This window comes from Pseudorasbora parva, chromosome 13 (genome assembly GCF_024679245.1).
Source record: "Pseudorasbora parva isolate DD20220531a chromosome 13, ASM2467924v1, whole genome shotgun sequence".
NCBI classification, from domain to species: domain Eukaryota; kingdom Metazoa; phylum Chordata; class Actinopteri; order Cypriniformes; family Gobionidae; genus Pseudorasbora; species Pseudorasbora parva.
Window position 1 is genome coordinate 17511059 of NC_090184.1, and position 25222 is coordinate 17536280.

At 41.8% G+C, this 25222-nt stretch overlaps 1 protein-coding gene across 2 annotated transcripts in view; it reads right to left on the reverse strand.

The window, feature by feature from the left end:
• Positions 1 to 25222, reverse strand: part of si:dkeyp-14d3.1 (transmembrane protein 132C) — a 507611-nt gene that overhangs the window by 269738 nt on the left and 212651 nt on the right. Inside the window, exon 1 of one of the 2 annotated variants that reach the window (XM_067413321.1) lies at positions 18565 to 18709. The exons of the other annotated variant lie outside the window; for it this stretch is intronic. The gene's annotated coding sequence lies outside the window, so the exon portion shown is untranslated. Of the gene's footprint in view, positions 1 to 18564; positions 18710 to 25222 lie in introns of those variants that run through there. 2 annotated transcript variants of the gene reach the window in all.

Sequence of the window (25222 nt, forward strand, 5' to 3'; positions counted from 1 at the left end):
GAGAACTCGAGCGAAGGTCAAGGTTGTTTTATTTCTTCTCGATAGGCGAGTAACACTGATTTTGTTTTGTTTCACTGAACTAATATATGCTGGCTTTTGCTTGAACAAGCTCATGTGTCATGTTTGCTTGCTTGTCCATTTGGGATTGCAATGTCGTTCCCTTCAGTGATGATAAAGACCTATTCATTTCCACATCGTATGAGCCTGGAGCGTCTAAAACTCACCCATTGTCTGTTTCAAGCATCAGCTCCTAAAGTGTGTCCGAAAAGTAAGATAATACACTCCAAATATGTTTGTTTCCTTTGGTTCCTCTTTTCGTGATCGATACAACCCTCTAATCTTGTCACAATTGTAATATGTTTGTTAGATGGACTGTCTTACTTATGCTATCGAGTTCTTCATGAGTCACTTATTGATGACTTATTGTGTTCTTCTGAACACAAAATAAAATATTTGGAAGAATGTTTGCAACCAAGCAGATGGAGCAACCATTTGCTACCATAGTAGGAATAAATGATATGGTAGAGAATGGTTGCTCTATCTGCTTTGTTACAAACATTCTTCCAAATATCTTATTTTGTGTTCAGCAGAACAAAGAAACTCATACAGGTTTGGAACTACATGAGGGTAAGTAAATGATGACAGGATTTTCATTTCTGGGTGAACTCTCTCTTTATGAGTGCTCCCTATAACATGCAAGGTTACGAACACTCACCGCAATTCTACGCGTGTTTCCCCCCAAAAAAATGCACTTCACACACAAGCACTTAGAACACATTCTTGCACAACTTAAGAGTCATTGACTATTTTCAAATTGCTGAAATATAACCTATGGAATCCAATCCTGAACATTTTACTCCATAATCGTCTTTGGATGTGGATTAGCCATGGCTGCAATAAATGTGTGTATTTATGAATAGTATAAAACAGGGCTCTAGATAGCACCCATTATGGGCGTATTTACGCCTAAAAATTACCGTGTGCGACTGTGAAAAAATATTTAGGTGCACCGGTGCGAGTGACCTGCTCGATTCTCATGAATGATGTAATACAATCGGAATAAAAACTACAACTTCTAAAGTGCATCAACACTGAGAAACTGATAGACTACGTTTCCTACTGCAATCAGCTGCTTTTCATGCCTTCAGTCAGCAGAAGAAGTGCAAAAACGTGTGCAATGGACGGACTACACTTCAAACAAAGATTGTTTACAAAGTGAAACGGGTGTGATGACGCAGCCATGCACAATTTAGCTACCAGACGCCTCGCGCCGATGATTTACAGCCAAATCAAAATGAACTGGAAATACTACATTTGGATTATCATAAACACGCTCAGAAATTAGCGAATGCTTGGGGGATAAATGCCATCAAAAAAAGAATGTATTAATAATACATTTAAACAGCCCTTGAGGTAATCTTTATCACACATGCTGTTTAAAAAAATACTAAAGGTATAAAATGAGCAAGTATATCATGAAGATTTTTTTCCAAACCGTGTTTTTGTCTTATCCTGAATCACTGGTACACATAAAATAAGTTCTTCCCGCCGCGGATTAGCACAGTATCTGCGCGACTCACCACAAACAGAGAGAAGTAGATCCGGCTGCAATGTTCTTCTGCTAGACGCATGCGGTTCTGTTTATAAAGCGCCAGAGCGCCAAAAGTTGTGGCTTGATATTGCTCAGAGTATTGGTATGATTGCATATGTGATACTGATCTTGTACAAAAATCCAATAGACAAGTTGATATTAAGTAACAATGTTTTAGCCACAACACTGTCTATTTGAGAAAATCAAAGTCACACCAGTCCAGAACTGATTCGCATCTCCAAGCTGTTCGATTCAAATTAATCTTGTGTTTTGAACTATTGACTGAATGACTTGCCGCCACCTACTGGCGGTTTTATTTTCATATTTATACTTTGCATGGACTTTTAATTTAAAATATAAAACTTTTAAAGTTTAATTTGTACATATTTCTAAATTCAAAAAAACATATGTAAAACATTCATACAACATTAACCCATGAGCTGCATTAAATGCATAGGTGTTTGATGAAGTCCAGTTCTGCTTTTTGTGTGTGTGTGCGTGTGTGCGTGTGTGTTGTACTCTCAGAGGCTAATGATAATTGTGTCAGAATTATGTGATTTTTGGATTTTTAGCTTGTTTTAAACTAGGTATATAATGGTTGTTTCTGAGTATATGTTATGATTGACACATTTCAGGGTTTTGTGCTGCAATATCCTGCCTTGTCAAACTTTAAATAAACCTAAACAATATGTAAATGTGTCTAAATCTCACTTCAGATTGAGCTTCTGTGCCACTTCTGCTGTGCAAAGACTGATCTTTTGATGCACATCTCATTTGATTGGAAACAGTCTAATTGTGTCTAATTGTTCTAACTGAAATTATTGTTTAAATTAACATTTTAAAAACAACCTTTCTATTTTAATTTAAGAATGTGACAGATAAAGCATTCATTTAATAAGATCAGAAAACATTGCTCTTATAATGGTAAAAATGCCCCTTGACAATAATTTCAAAGGACAAATATCGTCCTGTAATAGGAAAGTTATAATTGGAATGTTTTTGATGGATTACAATGTGCTCCTAAATTTTTGACTGTGCTCCTAATTTTTTTTTAATTAGGAGCACAAGTGCTCCTCAAGAAAAAAGTTAGCGTAGAGCCCTGATATATAAAAGTGCTGCTCAGTAATAATAGTAACAGCTATGCTGCACATCTTTGTGGTGCAGATGAGAGTGCTCTTAACAGGTGAAGAGGTGGTGAAGGAGGACAAAAATGGCATTGGACATATGATGGCCAACCAAGAATGCTCAATACATGGCTGGTTTTCGTGCACGTCAGCAAATATTTTTTTTGGGAAACAACAATATTAAGATCAGTCAATATTATGATGGTTTTTACTGGGAAACACAGCCCGAGAGTAATAATTGATTAAATTAGGGATGTGTAAAAAAAAACGATTCACCAATTCTGAATCGATTTTCATATTAATTTCTAAAGATTGATCCGTAACTCAGAGGCTCGATTTAATAATAGGCCTTCATTTTCCCTGTGAACTTTAATTTGCTGCGTCATTGAATTCACGCATGCGCACGAGGTGGAAGGACATTAAAACAACGAACATGGCAGCTTTGAAAACTCCGGAACCGCCGCGGACAGAGAATACTAGAGCAGGGATGGAAATTAGCACCCGCCACCAGCCAAATGCGGGTGATTTTGCGTTGTGGCCTTTATACAGTCTATGGTTGTGGCGGGTAAACTCGCTTCACCTACCGGCCACCGTGGCGGGTAAATAAAAATAGCATACTGTTTCCCCTCTTTATAAACTGTGTTCAGTGAATGCGAGTGCGGCCGCAGTATGTCCGAATATGACCAGTCGTTTTCGCCGTCATTACCCGGATGTAGTGCCAGAAGACGCGAATAATAACCAATAACCATAATAACTCGCGCGCACTGAGAGAAGATCCGTCACTGTCATCCGGAAGCGCGCACCCGGCCGTCTCACAGCGCGCAAATATTGAGTTCTCTTTCAAGTCTTGTGCTTAAACGGACAAACTCACACAAAAAGTATGCCAACATGTTCATCTTGATGAGAATTCTAGCAGACATATGCCAGCTGAATATGCCTTAAGTGAACTTTATACAGTCGTGAAAGATGACGCATATCCCTCTATTAGGTCTTAAAGGGGCAGTAGCCTTTACTGCTATTATTAATGTCAAACAACAAACGATAAGGACATCACTCACTGCTCTTGATTGAATAGCTTTTGTAAGTTTAATAAGGAATAATCTTTCATTTAAACAGTTAAATATGCAGTTATTTTACATTTGATTACTTTATTACATTTCTGTAGGCTAGTAGACCTGTACATTATTATTTAATGTACAAATGAGTGAGATCAAGTTAAACATTTTACTTTGAATTTTATTTTATACTGTTTGATGTTGCAATGTGCTAAATAGATATTTGCATAATTTGTAATTGATTTATTATTTGAAACTTTAATATTAATTAATGCAATTGCAATGCCTTGATTTTTAGTAAAGTTACTCAGTCATAGCATTAGCCATAAATGCAATGGATAATTGGCATAATTTCTTTTAGTGCTTCGGTTTCAGCCAATAATTTTTATTTCGATGCATCCCTACTGACAATGTTCTGCTCGGTATGTCGTCAACACGCTTCAGAAGATGCCAAAACTATAGTTTCATTGTTGGTACTAAAAACCTAAAACTGGAAGCCATAAAAGAATCATCCAAATGCCACATCCAGGTAAAAAAAAAAAAAGAGAGAGAACATAGAGCCCTACTCATTTAATGAAATGTATATCAGTTCATGGTTTGTGTGTGTATAAGAGTGAAAAAATGTCAGTATTTCATTGAGATTTGAGATTAAATAAACAGCTTAAGTATTGTAGAGCTTGTAGTATTAATTTTCACGTGCAGTTACACATTGTCGGTTAAAAACAAGAAAGTGGCTGGTAAAAACGTTGAGTGGCTGGTAGATTTTGAAATCCACCAGTCACAGTGGCCGGTGGACAAAAAAGTTAATTTCCATCCCTGTACTAGAGGTAAACAAACTCAAGCCGAAGCTCTCGTCACTATACCGCCGCCGCCGTGCTGAAGAAGCGCTGTGGAAAGACCGAGTTCCCTTTCGGGGAACTCGAGCTGCGTCGAAACGCTGTGAGAACGCCTCTGTTTAAATGCGTCGTGAAGCGCCTGTAGAACCATTCCATCGGAAAAAAGATCGATCGTCGGCGTGATGACGTCATCGACCGGAAGCTATAAAACGTCCGTGAAAACAAACAGGAACTAGCTTCTGAGCCTTCAGCAAGCGATCTGTGTGAACCTGTCTGTCTATTTGGTGTTTTTGTCTGTCTATTATATAAAAAAGCAGAGATTTTCCACCCTTTTTGTTAAATATTCCATATATTAACAGAAAAAAAGAGAAAATAAAATAGATAGAAATGGCGAGTGAAAGCAGCAATTTCAGAAAGTGTGTTCCTCCCTGCCCACGCTACATCACGGGCGGGGACACACATCTTCTCTGTGTTGCATGCTTGGGAGCGCAGCATGCCCAGGCAGCCCTCGAGGGGGCTGCTTGCGAGCACTGTGAGCGTATGCCACTGAGAACGCTGCGCTCCCGCCGGGCACTCTTCGAGGAGGGTGCCTCGGCTCGTGTTCCCCGCGGCTCTGGTCCCGCTGCCGCCGAGGCGGAGCGGAGGCTGCAGTCGTGGGGATCACAATTGGATGTTGCAGAGGGGTTAGAGACGGGCGCTGCCTTATCTCTGCCCTCACCTGCTCCATCCAGCGGTTCTTCTCGGGGCATGGAAGCACGCATTGCGGTTTCTTCCCCCCCGAGAGAGCCGCCGGTACTTCATCTGTCCAGCTCTGAGGAGGTGGACGTTGAAAGTATCGATACTGAAGATTCGCCACTTCAGTCCCCTGCTAGTGAGGAGCTAGTTGAGGTTTTGACGCGAGCAGTGGCCAGATTAAACATCGACTGGCCCACTGAAAGATCTGAGGCAGGAAGGAAACGTCATAGTAAGCTAGACGAACGCTTCCTGCCGTCTCGCGCTTCAGAACCTCAGCGACGGGGCCTGCCGTTCTTCCACGATTTGCACACCGAGGTGGCAAGATCGTGGAAGAGACCGGCTTCATATCGTGTCTTCAGCCCGCAGACTTCGGTCTACAGCAACATTTGCGGGCTGAGACAGTATGGTTATGGGGCGATGCCAAAGGTTGAAGAGACGCTTGCGAGCCATCTCTCGCCTTCCTCGGCATCGTCCCTGAAGGCCCCGACTTTACCCACCAGACCTCTAAAAACAACGTCGGCGATGGTGGGTAAAGCGTACTCGGCGGCGGGTCAAGCGGCTGCATGCCTGCACACGATGGCTATCGTGCAGGCATACCAGGCTGACCTGCTAAGGGATTTGGACGGTAGTGATGCTGTGGGGGGTGATATTATCGCTGAATTAAGATCATCAGCCGATCTAGCTCTCCGGGCCACCAAGGAGACGGCCAGATGTGTTGGCCGCTCCATGGCAGCATTGGTGGCTACGGAGAGGCATTTATGGTTAAACCCCACAGACATCAAGGAGAGGGAGAAAGCCTTTCTGCTTGATGCGCCGCTTTCTCCTGGAGGCCTCTTCGGTGACGCAGTTCACACTGTCACCGAGAGGTTCCAGGAGACGAAAAAGCAAGCTGCGGCGCTCAAGCAGTTCCTCCCTCTCCGGGTCCAGGTCCCTGGGGCTGCTGCTGATACCACCAAGCAGCCCAGGCCGAGTACGAGCTCCTCCTACAGGGCTCAGCAGAAACAGAGCGTCGCTGCCCGAGCTCCCCCTCAGCGTGGGGACGAGGGGCGGCGCTCTCAGACGAGGCCTTCGAGGGGCAGGGCTGATCTGCGGACAGTCCTGATCGCCAAGAAGGCCTCGTCGAAGCGTTCCTGACGCCAGAAGCGTCAGGACGCTGAGGGTGGTTCCCCCCGTAGGGAAACGGTGCTTACCCCTGCCTACGGTACCCGTTTCCCTACGGCACCCTCGGGGGGCCGCGCTGCCAACCCTGCCGCAATGCCGGGGCGCAGTCGGTCTCCGCGGGCCACCCGAGGGTGGTCCGCACCCCCTTCGGGGGGTCCCCGAGCAGTCAAGTCAGTTGTTCCCTGCCGGTCCGCCGCTTCAGGGCACTGCGCTTGTTGCTCAAAGTACACCAGAGGCCAGCCTCGAGAGGCTGGTTCCCTTAGTAGATTTTCTAGACGAGTGGAAACGTCTACCAAATATATCTCGTTGGGTCCTGCAGATAATAGAAAGGGGGTACGCCATTCAATTCAGAAGTCGGCCACCTCCTTTCTGCGGTGTCCTGCCTACAGAGGTGGGCCCGGAGCAGGCTCTGGTAATGGCACAGGAAGTAGAGACACTCCTGCAAAAAGGGGCTATAGAGAGGGTTCCCCCTCCCAGCAGGGAGTCTGGCTTTTACAGCCGTTACTTCATCGTGCCGAAGAAGGATGGGGGCTTACGCCCGATATTAGATCTGCGGCTATTGAATCGCTCGGTGGCCAAGCTAAAATTCAAGATGCTTACACTCAGACAGATTGTAGCGCAGGTCAAATCGGAGGATTGGTTTGTCACCATAGACCTCAAAGATGCGTATTTTCATGTCTCCATCCTTCCACATCACAGGAAGTTCCTGAGGTTTGCCTTCGGGGGAGAGGCATACCAATATCGTGTACTTCCCTTCGGTCTAGCACTGTCACCCCGCACGTTCACCAAGTGTGTGGATGCAGCTCTGGCGCCGCTGCGTCTACAGGGCATCCGCATACTGAACTATATCGACGACTGGCTGATTCTAGCGAATACAGAGCAGATGGCGGTTCAGCATCGAGATGCTGTTCTCGCCCATATGTCGAAGCTGGGGTTGAGGCTGAACGCCAAGAAGAGTGTGCTTTCTCCGGCTCAGAGAACCACTTTTCTGGGTGTGAACTGGGACTCGGTAATTATGCGGGCGCAATTATCGCCAACACGCATAGCATCGATCCTGGCAGCCGCCAAAGAACAGAAGCTGGGCCGAGCCGTCACTGTGAAACAGTTCCAGAAACTGTTAGGTCTCATGGCAGCAGCGTCCAACGTGATACCTTTTGGCCTACTGTACATGAGGCCACTGCAGTGGTGGCTCAAGACAAAAGGGTTCTCCCCGAGGGGAAATCCGCTCCGCACGATCAAAGTCACGCGGCGATGCCTACGTGCTCTGGTCATGTGGAAAAACCCGGGGTTTTTATCCCAGGGTCCCGTGTTGGGGGCTCATGTTCGTCGCGTAACGCTAACGACAGACGCCTCTCTCACGGGCTGGGGGGCGACCATGAGTGGTCGCTCGTCCCAGGGTCTATGGCAGGAGCATCAGCGGCACTGGCACATAAATCGGCTAGAGATGCTCGCAGTGTTTCTTGCATTGAAACAGTTCCTGCCCGACCTCAGGGGCCACCATGTACTAGTCAGAACAGACAACACGTCCGTGGTGGCCTACATAAACCACCAGGGGGGTCTGAAGTCTCGTCCGTTGGACAAATTGGCACATCGGATCCTCCTGTGGGCCCAAGGGAAATTGCTGTCAGTCAGGGCAGTATATATCCCGGGGGCCCTGAATCAGGAAGCAGACAGCCTGTCGAGACAGGGGCCGAGGCCCGGGGAATGGAGACTCCACCCAGAGGTGGTGGAGCTCCTTTGGAAGGTTTATGGGAAGGCAGAGATAGACCTGTTCGCTTCGGCGGAGAATTCTCACTGCCCGCAGTGGTTTTCTCTGACCCATCCGGCCCCGCTGGGGCTGGATGCCATGGTACAGGAGTGGCCGAGGCTGCCTCTGTACGCCTTCCCCCCGATTGTCCTGCTTCCAGGAGTTCTGGAGAGGGTACGCCGGGACGGGGCCCAGGTACTTCTAGTGGCTCCGAACTGGCCGACCCGAGTATGGTTTTTGGACCTGATATCTCTCCTGGAAGGCTCTCCGATGGAGATTCCGACCAGGAGGGATCTACTCTCTCAGGCGGGCGGGAGATTCCTGCACCCACGCCCAGAGATGTGGAAACTGTGGGCCTGGCCTCTGAGGGGGCTAGGCTCATAGAGGAGGGTCTCTCGGCCGAGGTCGTAGAGACCATCCTACACTCCAGAGCTCCGTCCACAAGGAAGCTGTACGCTTTGAAATGGAGACTTTTCTCAGCATGGTGCAGAGAACGCCAGTGGGATCCAGTTAACTGCCCGGTTGGTACAGTGCTGGAGTTCCTGCAGGAGAGGTTCTCTGCAGGGTTGACCCCCTCCACACTTAAGGTGTACGTGGCGGCCTTGGGTGCTGTCCACGTCCCTTGCAGTGGAGTGTCTTTGGGAAGACACCCTCTAATTACACGCTTCCTTCGTGGCACATTAAGGTTGAGGCCAGTTATGCACTCGAGGGTCCCGGCATGGGACTTGGCCATTGTTTTGAGGGGCTTGTCCGGACCTCCGTTCGAACCTCTGGAGGAGGTTTCGGATAAGTTCCTCACTCTAAAAACCATCTTCCTTTTGGCCATATCATCTCTTAAAAGGATAGGAGATATTCAGTCTCTGTCGGTAGAGCCCTCATGTCTAGAGTTTGCGCCAGGGATGGTGAAAGCATTTCTGCATCCCAGGCCGGGTTATGTCCCCAAGGTTCCTACGAGCCCACGGGGCCCCATCACTCTACAAGCCTTCTGTCCTCCTCCATTTATGACGTCAGACCAGGAAAGATTAAATCTGCTGTGTCCTGTGAGGGCACTGGATACTTATGTCCACAGAGCTGCCCTGTGGAGAAAAACTGAACAATTGTTTGTTTGCTTTGGACCCCCTAAGAAGGGGGCCCCAGTATCCAAGCAGAGGATGAGCAAGTGGGTGGTCGAGGCCATCTCACTTGCTTATGAAGCTACCGGGCAGCCATCTCCACTGGCTGTCCGGGCGCACTCAACCAGGGGGATGGCTGCTTCTAAAGCACTTTTGTCGGGGGCTTCCCTCCATGATATCTGTAACGCGGCCGGTTGGTCGTCTCCTTCTACCTTCGTCAGGTTCTACGAACTAGACCTGGCATCTACAGTAGGGGCACAGGTACTCTCGTAACCGTGTGCGCTTCGGCTTCACACATACGAGACACTTGGTCCTATGGCGATGTGGGTATAAGCGTTCTCACAGCGTTTCGACGCAGCTCGAGTTCCCCGAAAGGGAACGTCTCAGGTTACGTATGTAACCCTAGTTCCCTGAGGGAACGAGACGCTGCGTCGCTTTGCCATACTCCCGGCGTGTCCGTGATCACTTACTTCAGGCTTTATCAGAAGTTAGTTCCTGTTTGTTTTCACGGACGTTTCATAGCTTCCGGTCGATGACGTCATCACGCCGACGATCGATCTTTTTTCCGATGGAATGGTTCTACAGGCGCTTCACGACGCATTTAAACAGAGGCGTTCTCACAGCGTTTCGACGCAGCGTCTCGTTCCCTCAGGGAACTAGGGTTACATACGTAACCTGAGACGTTTTCCACACTCTTCCTCTTCTTCTCTGACAGAGAATACTAGAGTAAGGTAAACGAGTGAACTCGGGCTGGTGGATATGTCGAGAATGCAGCTTACGTCACAGCCGTTCTCACTGCAGCGCGCGCTTACTGCCAAGGAAGTTGTAATGGTTGCCTTGTCATGACAGCACTCGCACTCTCCACAGTGCACGTTCGCTGACTAGAGCACTCTGGAAGGGGGATTGTTCTTTACAACCATCAATACTCCATTAATTTGCATAATAGTATCAATATGTTGCATAACTACAGTCCTGTAATATTCAGGTAACAGCTGAAAAAAATGCTTTCTTTAAAAACACTTATCTAAATCTCAAAGATCGGATCGGATCGAATAATGATAATCGATTCAAGATCTTGAGAATCGGAAACGATTCTTAAAATTTGAATCGAAACCCAGCCCATCTGTCAAGATGTTATCAAATAAAAAAATATGATATTATTCAAATAAATATTGAAATACAGATAAACCAATAATTATTTTCATGCAATAACTGCCTGCTACCAATTACAGCAACCAGGCATCACATGTTCAGCATCATTACTCTTCAGTCACATTATCCTTCAGAAATCATTTTAATATGCTGATTTACTGCTCATTTCCTATTATGATGTTGTTCCGATGATCCGATGTTGAAAACAGTTGTGCTGCTTTTTAAGGAAACTTTTGTTGTTGTTGTTGTTGTTTTTCAGGATTCTTGATGAATAGAACATTAAAAAAAACATTTTTTTATTTGTTTAATGCATTTTTTGTGCCATCTGTGCTGCTAGTGTGAGCCACCACTTTTTGTAGTGAGCATTCACAGTGGAAATTTGTGATTACCACACACTGTGTACAACGGCTTTATAGTTACTAGTATTCAATGATTCAGTACTTAATCCAAAACACACGCGCACACACACTCACCCACAAATACAACCACAAAAACACATACAAAGGAATAATAGTCTAACTGACTGGAGAGAAAGGAGTAGAATTTCGACCAATTCACCCAGACACACTAGGGTGTCATCGGTAATGAAAAAGCGGAGTGGATGTGAGCTTGAATAGATTCCATTCTCCCTGTGCTCTGAACCGCTCAAGGCCAGAAGAGGTAGAGAGCAACAGAGGTACAGGCCGACCACAAGCCGGTAATAGGATGACAAATGGCCGGCAAACAGCCAATCAAAAGGCTCGGTCGGGGGTGGGACCGCATTAGCATGTGACAGGGAGCCATAATTGACCCAGGGGAGATAACAGATGGACAGGGACCCGAAATGAGAGAGGTCTAGCTTGGCCACACATCCCTCATTACTAGCCTCCTCTGATCCTTGTAGACCGGCCCTACAATTCATAATTGGTTTCACCATTGGATGTCAATGTGCGTTTGTTCAAGCACACGGTGCTTCATTAAATTTGTTAAAGCTGGTATGTGAACAGATGTGGTCAGATGGAGAATAATGTGTTGAGTGATGGCAGAGCAGGTATGAGAACAGGAAATATCAACAAATTTATATCACTATAGTTTTGCTAACGTTTTATCTTTACTCTCCCAGGCTTGAAGGACCAGGGCAAAGGACAACTGCCCCTAAATCCGCAGTTGGTTTCTGACAAACATAGTAAAAATTGAAAGGGTGGCAGATTGTCGAGTCACAGTAGATCAACTCATTACAAGACTAACGTATTCTCTGCAGAAGCATAATACCCCTGTGGCTGAACCCAAGTCTGCAGCTGATGCCCTTTGCAAACTCTATGACTGCAGCTCACACATTATCACAGCACAACAACAGACAGAAACAGACAGTCACCCATAATACAATTACTTTTCCAAAGCCTGAAAATGCTAAATGTACCCAAACTGCAAATTACTATTTTCATACTAATTGCAAACACCTGTCATACCTTTTCAAAATTGCATTGTTAAAAGGAAAGAAAGAAAAAAAAGAAAAGGAAAGAAAAAAAAAACACAGTTTGAGTCACATTTTATTATAACATGTCACGGTCTGGGATGGGGGAAAGGAGCGAGGACGCAAGTGCAGGAAAAATAAGGCTTTGTTAATAATAAAATATAAACAAAACCAAATAAAACTACCCAAGGGAAAAAAACAACTTGACTAAACTAAACATAAAGGAGCAGGGATCCAGAAGCCGGAAGAACAACGGGTAACAAGTAACAGGTAACAGAAGACAAAGATTATATCAATCAATCAATCAATCAATCAATATGTGTGTGTGTGTGTATATATATATATATATATATATATATATATATATATATATATATATATATATATATTAAAAAATGGACAAGTATCTTAAACTTGCGTTGATCACAGAGCTTGTTTTTTGCAATAATCCAAAGGCCTATGGGAAATCCTATTGTTTTTTTTTTTTGTTTGTTTGTTTTTTTATTATTGTTGAGGGAACCAGTGTGATGCTAACTGCAGGTTGGCCTTAGCCTAGAAATCTAGACGCACCCTAGCAAAATCTAGCACCCAGCAAATCTAATCTGCCCGCGAATGTCGTCTAGCAACTCTCAATACCCTTCTGAGCTGTAATCGCCAAACTCTTGCCGGGCCAATCACATCGTATATAGAGTCGGTGGGCGGGGCCATAATGACGACGGCCGAGTTGTGTTTGCGTGCTTCTAGTAAACACAGAAACTGGCTAACGGCGGTCTTTTGAATCAGCTTTAACCGCGACTCTGGAAGACTTGGAGTTAAGCTTTTCTCTGAGAAAAGAACAAAGAACGGCACTGAAGTCATTCTTAAAAAGGGAAGATGTGTTCAGAGTTTTGCCGACCGGATACGGTGAATGTTTAATCTATCAACGAGCTCTGCTTCACCTTCGTTGCTCTGGTTGGTGGTAGCGCTATCCTATCGCGTGCAGAGGGAGTTTGAAAGACAACCGTTTATCCCGCCCCTCGGATTGAGCCCTATCTATGGTGAGTTTCCAGACCAACATCTTGATGTGGGTCTGGCTGGTCAGGCTAGGTTGGCCTACAAAGTGGCGTCATACCTGCACCACTCTATACAACTGCATTCTTTTAGTATGGTGGATTTGTGTCCACATTTTGTTTAGATATTATTACTTGGGGAATGTTGTTGTTGTATGGTCAGAAGGAATCATACCATACCCTAGGTTTTTGTGAAATGCCGCTGCGTTCACTCATCCTAACTATTCTATAGATGCGCAGTTTGTTCAGTTATGATCTGTCCCCTTTTCATATTGAAAGTATAAATACCCTGAGAAAGGTTCAAGAGCCCATCATCAGAGCAGGCACACGCAGAGTGAAATGGTCATTCAAAGAAAGTGAATCACTGCTGTTCAAGCATACGACTGAAACATTTTGATCGCTGTGAGATTGTGTTTCTCTGTGTGAACTAAACTAATGGAAAGATATGGCACTCCCCCTCAGACGCTTTCTTTCACAGAATTCTTAATGTTTCACCTATTTGTGCTCCCCTGTCTTACTTACGAATTCCTCCATACATAATGATGAGATAAGTGAGATGGGAAGTTGCTCCCCAGGAAGCAGTATGACAAAATAAAAACACCAGCATAAAATTCAATAAGTCTTGTGTCTGAGTGCTCCTGGGAGTCCCTCTCTGGCGGCCCCCTGCCGCTACACGCTACACACATGCACACACTTCTCTTGTCTGTGATCAATTTGGTTGCAAAACACACATATACAGTCAGTGCAAATTGTAAAAGGCCACATCAACTGAAACAAACCTCCTCAGTGGCCCCCAAATGCATTTATTTGTTTTAGGGAGACAGCAAAGTGATGGGAGACACACATATAGGCCTACCGAAATCCAATCATTGGTTTACCATTACCTATACTGCACATCTAATAAAACTATTAAAAATACTCCCGCGGGGCATTTTGGTGTTTTATTTTGACATTTTATGTGTCACTATGCAAAATGCACAACAGATAATTGAATTTGCCAAAGGAATAAAACTACTACACACTATAAAACAATCTTAGATCAATTTAATACTGACATTCTTTATCAGCAGACTGTTTCATACCTTGCAAAGAAGGACATTTTAGCAAACATTTAAAAAGAGTACTGGAAATATTATACTTTAAATGAATGCACTACATCAAGTGCGATTTGAATGTAATGTTTTCGGACGCTTAATTGAATGTTATTGAATGCAAATTTGTTATAGTTTACATTTGTGTTAAATGCAGTTCATCTTAAAGGGTTAGTTCATCCAAAAATAAAAATTCTGTCATCATTTACCCTCATGTCATTCCAAACATCTACGAGATTCTTTTCCAGTTAAACAAAACGTAGATATTTTGAAAACAGTTGACAGTAGCCAGTGACTTCATGAAATGTTCTTTTCCATATTCATTATGGAAGTCAATGACTACACAAATAATGGTGCTATATAGCACTAAAAGTGTAGCCTGGATGCCAGCCGAACTTAGTCCCGCCCGCAACATTTTTAGGTCGGGCAGTTCGGTCTGGCCTCGCTCCATAGAGGAGTAATTATCTCCGAACAGAAAGTGTTCGGACCAATGAAATCATCGGGGCGGGCTTTAGACGACGATAGACAGATGATAAACAGTAACGTAATCATCACGTCATCAAAGGGGGTTGGATTATATTTGTTCGAATCCTAAACGAAGAGCTTGTTCGTATATGCATTCACCTTCACAATTTCTCTCAGAAATGATGAGACACATCCAGCTGCAGCCCCGCAGCCCCGCAGCCCCGCCAGTTTCAGAACGCCAGCCACAGAACGGAAGTGGGAGGCAACGAGATAATAATGGCGGTAAGCACGGTGAGTCTTCTCTAATGTTTGTGTCATGGTATGATGAATGATTATGTTAATAAAGTTTTTTTATGTGAGTGAGATGCTCTTATTATTTTATATTAATTAAGTCAGATGCCCATGTGAATTAATTTATGTATAAAATTACAGTGGACAACCAGACTGCTGCAATACTTTAGTCACAAACATTTTTATAATATGCATAAGTGGTGGAAAAGCACATATTTTCTACTTCAAGTAGAAAGGGAACTTGTTTTAATATTACGCCAATGTATGTAGAAGTAACTATTTATTAATCTACTCAAGTCGAGGTGCATGTGGACTACTGCGAGTGGTAATGGATCAGCCAATCAAAAAATACACATATATTCTTGCATGTAACAAGGAACTACGGGCTTTTCAGGAAAGAAGAAGGGTAAGATTCGTTTTGTTTTGCAATAAAAGCAAACGTTTCTCCTAATTAAAATATTCAATAGAATACTTACAGATACACATTACACAATTTACATACTACAGTGTTTTTAACAAACCATTTTAGATGTTATTAAAATTGATTGTTTTTCCGTCAAAAGAATAGCTTTATTCAGTATTTTATTTTGATTCAGCATTGACAAAATGGGTGTTTTGATGCATTTTAATTGAATTGTATAAATTAATTATTTCTTTCATCTATTGAAAAATTTCAATTGTTATTTAAAAATGCATACTGCTTTTGGCGTTATATATAAAATTATTTTATATATTACAAAATAAATAATGATTTTTTTTAAATATATAAAACCAAGTGTATTTCATATAAAATGCCCTTATACATCATGAATAGAAAATAACCCACATAATGCAGTGGAAGAATATACAATTATATTACACAAGATTAAAATTATAAAATGTATTTATTGTACTGCACCTTAATGTATTATTATAACGCATAGGCGGGGGACACCTATGGGGGACACTGCAGGCGTGTCCGTTTTTATTTCGGCTCCCGTGTTTAACAGGTTGGAGCAGCAACAGCGCCGCGTCAGACACGCAACAGAAACGCCATGCTTGTCGTGTTTCTCCGTCGTTTCGTACATGTATGTGATAAACGCAACTACGCTCCAAAACCGTAGGTGGCGCTACTCTGTTAAGAACGTAAGCTCCGCCCCCCCCCCCACTTCCGTTTTGTGGATGGCATTCTGTGGCTGGCGTTCTGAAACTGGCGGGGCTGCGGGGCTGCAGCTGGATAGTATTGGAAATGATGATCATGTTGGGTAAGTACTCTGTGTATCATTAAATTATTTTATTTTTTTACAACACCGGTAAAGATCGTGTATTCCAGCGCACGTGCAGACAGGGTTGCCAAGTTTTTACAAAACCCGCCAACTACTATCCCTAAACAATAGCTTCTTGGGGGGGTTCTCCGGGGGAAAAAATGGCATTTGGGGGGTAAAATGTGTGTTATTTTGGCAAATTCGCACTCATGGGTCTATATATCACATAATAGTCGCTTCAACCCACGGACATAGAAAACAACCCGCAGAAAAAAACACGGACTTGGCAACACAGTGCAGTTGGGCTCTGTTTGTTGACATTTGACAATGCGTCGCTTCGTTGCTCTGATTGATTGTAGGTCTATCCAATTAATGTCTTTCCTGGTTCGGGTGAAACACGCCCCATAATCACAGCCCAATGGAGCAGTTTCAGACTCATATTCTGACTAGAATTGAGTATGACCACGTCAGGCTACTAAAAGTTGTTATTGACATAGTAACATGCTCTACAGCACCTTTGCCGAAATGGTACTATATGTAGAACCCATATGAGGTGCCATATTGCTTTTTATTTCTACAACAAAAATGCTCAACAGCACCAACAGTGGTTATTTTAGCTTAAAAAAAAAAAAACACCTTTAAATGGGCTTAAAGGTGCACAATGTAGGATTTTTGCAGTACAATATCCGAAAATCAACAGGCCAGTGTTATACATTTCGTTCAGTTGAGTTCTTAAAATATCTCAAATGTTTCCAACTATTTGTAAATTTTGAGAAAATTGCCAAGGAGTCTGAGCAAGTCGCCTGTCAATTGCGTCAAATCTGGATTACCCTCGGATTCCCGGTTTTATTTGTCAGAAACATTTTACTCTTAGCAGTGTGAACAAGTGTCACAGCAGCCACTAAGCAAACACACAGTAATGTCATATCATTTTAAACACGGTTTAAAAAAAGGTACTGTGCCCCTTAATAATAAAAGTCCCGTTGCTTGTGAGCTGTGTGTTTGCGTAACAATCGCTCCAGCAGCCTTGCTCAGCTCCACAACACTCGATCCTGCTCTGCTTTATACTACAGTAACATTAATAAGCCCATCCATGAGCACGATTTCTGCCCGAGTAGTATTCCGATTCTTTTCCACTGGCTGTAAGGTGAAGACCACATTACAACAACACGAGGTCCCCTTCCGTCTCCCGTAAGACCAGAGAGACACTCATGTGGCAGACGCCCTGTAACAGTGGTGACAAGCCAAGAGAAGGGCATGTCTTCAATAGCCTGAGCTCAAACTTGACATCATCAAGCTATGCCTTTGTTTTTAATAGGCGCCCTCTAGTGGATGGAAAAATTAAATGGTGCAGCTTTAACAAAACAGAACAAAAAACAAAAACAAAAAACAAAAAACAAAACAGAAACAAAAAAACCCTGAAGACTGTTAAAGAACCACTGAAGCACCAAGATTTTATCAGCATTCTTCAGAGTATATTCTTTTGTGTTCAACAGAAGAAAAAAAACTCATATTTGGATAAAAAAATTGAAATTCTACTCTACAAACTAGTAGGCTACATCTTCATACGTAATTTCATCATTAATACAGACAAGCATTTATCACATAAAAACCTTATGTCATTTGTTTAATTTGGTTTGTAATTAGACTTAATGGTGAAATTGCAATTTAGTAATTTTAAAATATAGTGTATTAACTTTAATTTAACATGTATTTAACATGTACCGTAATAATCAAATAGCCGAAATGTTATAAGCACTTTACATATGCTTTGTTGGTATAGGCTACACATCAAAAAGTGTATTCCTATAAAGCATGAGAAAAGTTTAATAAAAAATCATAAAATAAATTTACTTTAAAATAAAACTTTATTTTTAATTATTACAAAGAGTTTTTAAAAGTATACTAAAAACATAGTGTCATGAAAGTGTAGGTTACTCTTAAGTCTAAGGCGATTTATAATATGATTTTATATAATATTATATTATATTATATTATAGATATTAATTATATTATTGATATTAATTATATTATTGATATTAATAATATTATATTTTATCTGCAAGTAGGCCTACTGCCAATTTCAAGGGCAATTCTTACTATTCACTGTCATTAATGATTGCATTGATGATTATTGTTCATGGTGACTTTGTCAATCAACAATGAGAAACAAACAGGCTATAACTTAACGTTAAATACTGACGTTTAACACGCTAAAATAGCGTATATAACCACGATGTAATTTGCAATTGAAACAAAGAAATAGAGGAATAATACGTTAATGAAAAAGACAATAGGCTACCTTTACAATAAACTTAGGCCAATATTGGCTATTTATAATTAGCAACGTCACACTTGGAGGTATGTCTGGTCTGAATATCAACACGATTAGACAACACAACAGTTAACTCAACCTAAATACACAAGTTAAACAATAAATAATTTAATATTAACTTACTTTTTAGACACCGGTTATTCTTTTTTTATCCCGCTGCGAAAATTGTTCCAGACGACGCCACTGTAGAACCACAGACACAGAGCGTCTTCATAAACAAACACGTTTTGTTCCTGAATGAACCACCAGCGTTTTCGAACAAATCGCTTTAGTGAACTAGTGAATGATTCCCTGGTTCACTCGTTCCTGAATCAATTAGCGCTATTCGCTTTATTGAATCATAAAAAGGAACGAATCATTGTTAAGGACGAATCGTTGAATCAATGATTTTAATGGTTCACTCTTAAAGCGAAGGTTCACCCAAAAATGAAAAAAATCTGTCATTAATTAGGCTCACATTCATGGGCGTCTAGGTCCTTTTAGGGGGGCTTCAGTCTTCAGCTTCATATTTGACAGCTGCTTCCTCAAGTCAGAAATTTTAAACGAATGGAAAAATATTCAGGCAAATTAATAAACTTTTGTATAACTTCACCATTTTTAATTGAAAATAGGCCTAAGTGATTCATAATGAGCGAACAAGAAATATTAACAAAGCCTTTTTCATCAGATTACGCATAAAATAATGAATGTGTACATATTGTAAATTAATATTCTCCATTTGTACCCTTCAGTAAATTAAAAAAGCCCAGGTTTTTTAGCCTGCATTGGGCATAAGATTAGTAGGCCTAATGAATGTGTGCATATTGTGAATTAATTTAATAAATTTAGTTACCTAGCTTTAGTAGCCTTCAGTAAATTAACATGTCTAAAAAATATTCATATGCTACATATTGCCTAAATACAGTTCTTAGCTGAAGAAAATGGAAAAACTAGGCCTTTGTCAGTCAAAGCTCAGCGTTAGGAGAGGAAGAGACAGGGCAAGATAAAAACAAAGAGAAAGAGAGAAATGTGGATATAAGAGAAAGACAAATAATTTACTGCCATGACATGACATGGTTTTCAAGCTATTGTTATCTAATTTTTTGGCCCTCAGAATATCTTAAAATGCACATATTTAGATCATAGAAATACCATTTTCTTGCATGGGGGAGCATGTCCCCAAAACCCCCTAACTATATACTTCACATTTGGGATCTCAGTGATTGTACAACCCTCCCTACATTCCCGATTAAGGGATGTACAATATATTCATGCAATAAGGCATTCATATTTTCTTTATAAGTACTAATAAACAGCCAATATTCTAGTAATATGCATTAGTTGCTAATAAGCAAGTTAATAGTGAGAACTGGATCCTGGATCATAGAATCGCCCCTGCTAACCTCCATGTCGACTTTCTTCAGAACTCAAATGAAGATATTTCTGACGAAATCGAAGAGCTCTTTGACCTCTCCATAGACAGCAATTTAATGACCACTTTAAAGGCCCAGAAAGGTAGTAAAGACATTGATGAGAATATTTGTTGTCCACAAAAACAAACAAAAATAATGACTTTATGCAACAATTTTGTTCTAGCCTGTGCCAGTCTCCTACGATGCTATTCACATGAGACCCACGACGCATGCACGGGATACAGCATAAACAACGTAGGAGACTGGCACAGGCCAGAACGAAATTGTTAAATAAAGTCATTATTTTTGTTTGTTTTTTGCACACAAAATGAATTCTCGCCACTTCATAAAATGAATGTTGAACCACTGGATTCACATGGACTATTTTAACAATGTTTTTACTGCCTTTCTGGGCCTTGAAAGTGTTAATTAAATAGCTGTCTATGGAGGAGTTAGCTTTATATGAAGCTTTCAGATTTCATCAAAAATATCTTCATTTGTGTTGAACCAAGGTCTGACGGGTTTGGAACAACATGAGGATGAGGAATTAATGACAGAATTTGTCACTGCAAAAAAAAGTCACTGTATACATGGAATCAGGTTCCCGGACCGAAATGAGCTGTTAGTTATGAAATAAACAAATAAATAACAAAAAAAGAACAAAAATATTGTTCTATATCTCAGCTCACTAACGACCCTCAATCCATTTTTGTGATTAATCCAGAGTTTTATTGTTATGCTAAAATAAAGATTAAAAAATACTAAAAGTACATAACTTTAAAAAAAAGTCAAGGTAGAGAAGGTGTATAGTATAAGGTCTTGCATTTAAGTACGCATTTGAGGGTTTTTATTTGATCCTCAAATAAAGATTTGAACGGTTATGAATCAGCGTATTGATTCATGATTCGGAGGTCATGTCACACTGCAAACCTCATTGGCGTCGGAACCATTGTGTGTGGGTGGGACCCACTTTTTAAGACCAATGATATAGGACTCACTTTTATCGTCTCTAATTCAGCACATGTCTGTTTACCTTGGCTACCCCTTAACCGAGAAACTTATTAAGAAACTTATTATTAAACACATGTTAAACGCTTTATTTCCCCATTTCTAATATTTTCTCTTTTTTTATTGAAAATAAATACTTTTCCGATCTGATATGTGATGGGGAAAGGGAGTAGAGCGAATGTGGAATAAGGCGGATTCGAACCTCTAATCGATTTGCGTCAAAATGATGCCATGCGTCTCTTACCCCTAGACTATAGACGCAGTAAGTGATTCAGTGATTTCTGTCATTTTGTCTGTCCCAATCAATCGTTTAGTAAACTGCACTTTTTCTATCTGGGGCGCGGAGCATAATAAACATGCAGCTTGTTCATTATCATTATCTGTGAAACTGTTGATGTATAGGCTATGGCAGTTAAATTAATATTGTCTTTTTTATTAGACTATTGGTATTGACTGGTTTGAGGTCTTTTTTGGTATAGGCAAGGGATATTGGGATATACTCAAACGCACCATAATGCAGGAAATCACATCTACGAAATAATTTTTTATTTCCCCTACAAAACAAATGCCCCACCTATAAGATTTTTCACCATCCACTACTGACGCCCATGGCCAAACTGAAATCACGTGACGATCACGTGACGATTCAAATCATGAATCAATAAGCTGATTCATAACCGTTCAAATCTTTATTTGAGGATAGAAAACAAACACGGAGGAAAAGACAATGCTGAATAAAGTCATAGTTTTTGTTATTTTTGGACCAAAATGTATTTCCAATGCTTCAAGAGATTCTAATTAGATAACTGATGTCACATATGGACTACTTTGATGATGTTTTTATTCCCTTTCTGGACATGGACAGTATAGTGTGCATACGTACACTTTCATTGAATGAACAGAAAAGCTCTAGTATTACCTATAAATATCTTAAACTGTGTTCTGAAGATGAACGGAGGTCATACAGGTGTGGAACGACATTAGGGTGAGTCATTTATGACATCAGTTTCATTTTTGGGTGAACTAACCCTTTAATATATCAAAGAAATCTCAAAGTTCCACAGTCCTACACTGTGCACGAAACCACTTGAGGTTAATTCCAGACAGTGCATCCAAAGCATCCGTGAAAGTCAGCATTTGCAGCCCTGATAAATCTAGGAAACGCAGTGATGCGTCTCCCCAGACACATTACAACAACACGAGGTCCCCTGCCGTCTCCCGTCAGACCAGAGAGACACTCATTTGGCAGACGCCCTGTAACAGTGGTGACAAGCCAAGAGATGGGCAACGGGGGGTGACTGAGGACGATAAACGGGGGAAGATTCTGCTTTGTAGTTGTCAGTGTTCTATCTATGGCAAAGTGCCTCTGTTGTTTCCCCATTTCGCTGAGGGCAGATGTTTTTGTGCGTGCGCATGCTCATCAGGGAATTTAACTCCTTAGATTTGCTGGTGTACTTCTGAGGTGAAGTTGCGAGCATGTGTGCGTGTCTCAGCCCACATTTATCCTTCTGTCGGCTTCCGAGTTCCCAGGGCGTGACTCCACAGTCTGCTCTGTAAATCGACATCTTGTTAAGTCAATCTGTTTCGCTGTATCTTCTCTCTCTCTCGCTCGCTCTCTCATTACACTCTACTGAAGGACAGATTGTTTGTTAAACATACTGTACACATTTATCATTTACACCACTTGTTCATTTTACTACCTACTGTATCATTTTACAATATGAAAATCCAGGGGCGTGGGACTGGGGGGATAAAGGATACTGAGTAACCAGGGCCCGAGGCAGGGGGGGGGGCCTTAGAAGTTTTCTATACATACACATACATGGTACGGGGGCCCAGCAAGATGGTTTGTACCTAGGGCCCAAAATTTGGTGCTACGCCCCTGTGAAAATCACTCCATAAAGTTGATGATTCCTTCATTTATGCCGTGTATTGTATAATGAATCATAAACACAGTATGATTCCTGAAAGCAAACATGTGGGCATTTTAGGGGCCGCTCACATACAGCAACCAAAAAGGTCCACAAAACCTGCATGCAGAAAATCTGTTTCTTGTATGTGACGTCAAAGCAGCAGACAGATGGAATATTTCACACCTTTAGAAATAATAGGCTACTGGTAAAACATCTACTAGTAGTAATAAAATATTGGTGTATGTTACTGTAGATGCAGTGACTAACAATAAATATGAAGACAGTGGAGCTGATCCATTTAGGGAAGACGGAAAGGAACTTAATGTTACTGTGAGCAATTTTAATATCTAAATATGGTTTGTCTCAGCCTACATGCAGGACATACACTCACCTAAAGGATTATTAGGAACACCGGTTTCAATTTCTCATTAATGCAATGATCTTATCAACCAATCACATGGCAGTTGCTTCAATGCATTTAGGGGTGTGGTCCTGGTGTGGTCCAAGACAATCTCCTGAACTCCAAACTGAATGTCAGAATGGGAAAGAAAGGTGATTTAAAGGGATACTTCACCGCTTTTTCATATTAGTTATTCCCTTAAATAAAACGAGTTGATACAAACCTCTCTCCTCTGAGTGCGTGCACTTAATCGCTCGGACGCGCAGTGATGATCTGATAGCATTTAGCTTAGCCCACTAAGCCCAGTTCATTCACGATGGTACCAAACAGAGATCAAGTTAGAAGCGACCAAACACCTCCACATTTCCCCTATTTAAATAGAGTTACACAGATAGTTTAACTGAACGACCAAGTATGGTGACATAAAATAAAACATGGTTCCCTTCTAAGCGGATTAAAAAGGAGAACTATAATGTATGGCGGAATAGCACTTCTGAGAGTACTTCGACTCGGTGCAGGAGGATTTTTCTGGATTTTTCAAATAGGAAAATTGGACAGTTGAAGATTGGAAAAATGTTTCCTGGTCTGATGAGTCTCGATTTCTGTTGAGACATTCAGATGGTAGAGTCAGAATTTGGCGTAAACAATATGAGAGCATGGATCCATCATGCATTGTTACCACTGAGCAGGCTGGTGGTGGTGTAATGGTGTGGGGGATGTTTTCTTGGCACACTTTAGGCCCCTTAGTGCCAATTGGGCATCGTTTAAATGCCAGGGCCTACCTGAGCATTGTTTCTGACCATGTCCATCCCTTTCTGACCACCATGTACCCATCCTCTGATGGCTACTTCAAAAGACAGAGTTCACGCATTTCAGAAGTTATCCTGTTTTCACATCAGCCGGTTGAAGTCTCTTTTTTTTTCTGTAGCCACTCCGAAGTCCAAAGTCTTTCGCGTTTTACAACGGATGAATCTCCGGTTGTCACTTTTGATTGTTGTTTAAACCCTTGTGGATCCGCCATAAAATGTATACGTTTAATTATCATGCAAGTGCTGCGAGAAAATACTATAAATCTCCATCTCCAACAACCTCACACGCAATATAGCCTACTAGCCGGGACACCTTCTTTACACTCTAAAAAATGTTGGGTTGTTTTAACTCAATGTTGGGTCAAATATGGACTAACCCAGCAATTGGGTTGTTTTAACCCAACGATTGGGTTGTTTTAATCCTGCGGTTGGGTTAAATAATTGCTTAAGACAACCCAATCGCTTGGTTAAAACAACCCAATTGCTGGGTTAGTCCATATTTGACCCAACATTGGGTTGTTTTTTACCCAGAATTTTTTAGAGTGTATGTTTACAGATGTGATGTAATTTCCCGCGGAAATCCACCAGTACCACTGGAATTAAAAACATTATTACAAGCTTGCCTTTGTAAATCGAGCTAAGTTAAGCAGTTATAAACACTGACTGGTTATGTACTTGCTCAAAAATGTATTTTAGATAATTTTTAACCCCAAAAAGTTATGTATTGCACCTTTAAGAAAAGTGCTGAGCTGAATTAAGAAAATAAAGTCAAATGCGCCTTTTACCCCGGTAAGCCTTTAGACCCATTGTACCATAATATTTCACAAAATTACTTTTTACTGCATTCCTGAGCACATAAATACAGCCTTGGTGAGAATAAAGCTGTGTGTCCACCAAAGCGTTTTTCCCACAGCTAGCGTATTTTGCTACAACTGTTTTCACTGGGAGCGGTTTTAAAATGCCAGAGGCATGATGCGCTGAGCGTCTATTTCACACCGCTCTCTGCATTTTTTATTGGTAGCAGAGAGCTGAAGAATGTTCAACCTTGAGTAAAACATAGCACTCATCACTGTCACGTTTTACCCAGCCATCCAATCACAGTGGAGGAGGGGCGGGACAAATACAATTCAGACCAACCGCCACATTTTGCTTGTACAACATTTTTAGCGCCTAACGCTTTCAACTGGCTGAAACGCGTTGGCGGACACTCAGCCTAAGAGACTAATCCCTAAACCTAAGCCTCACAGATACATTTTCATT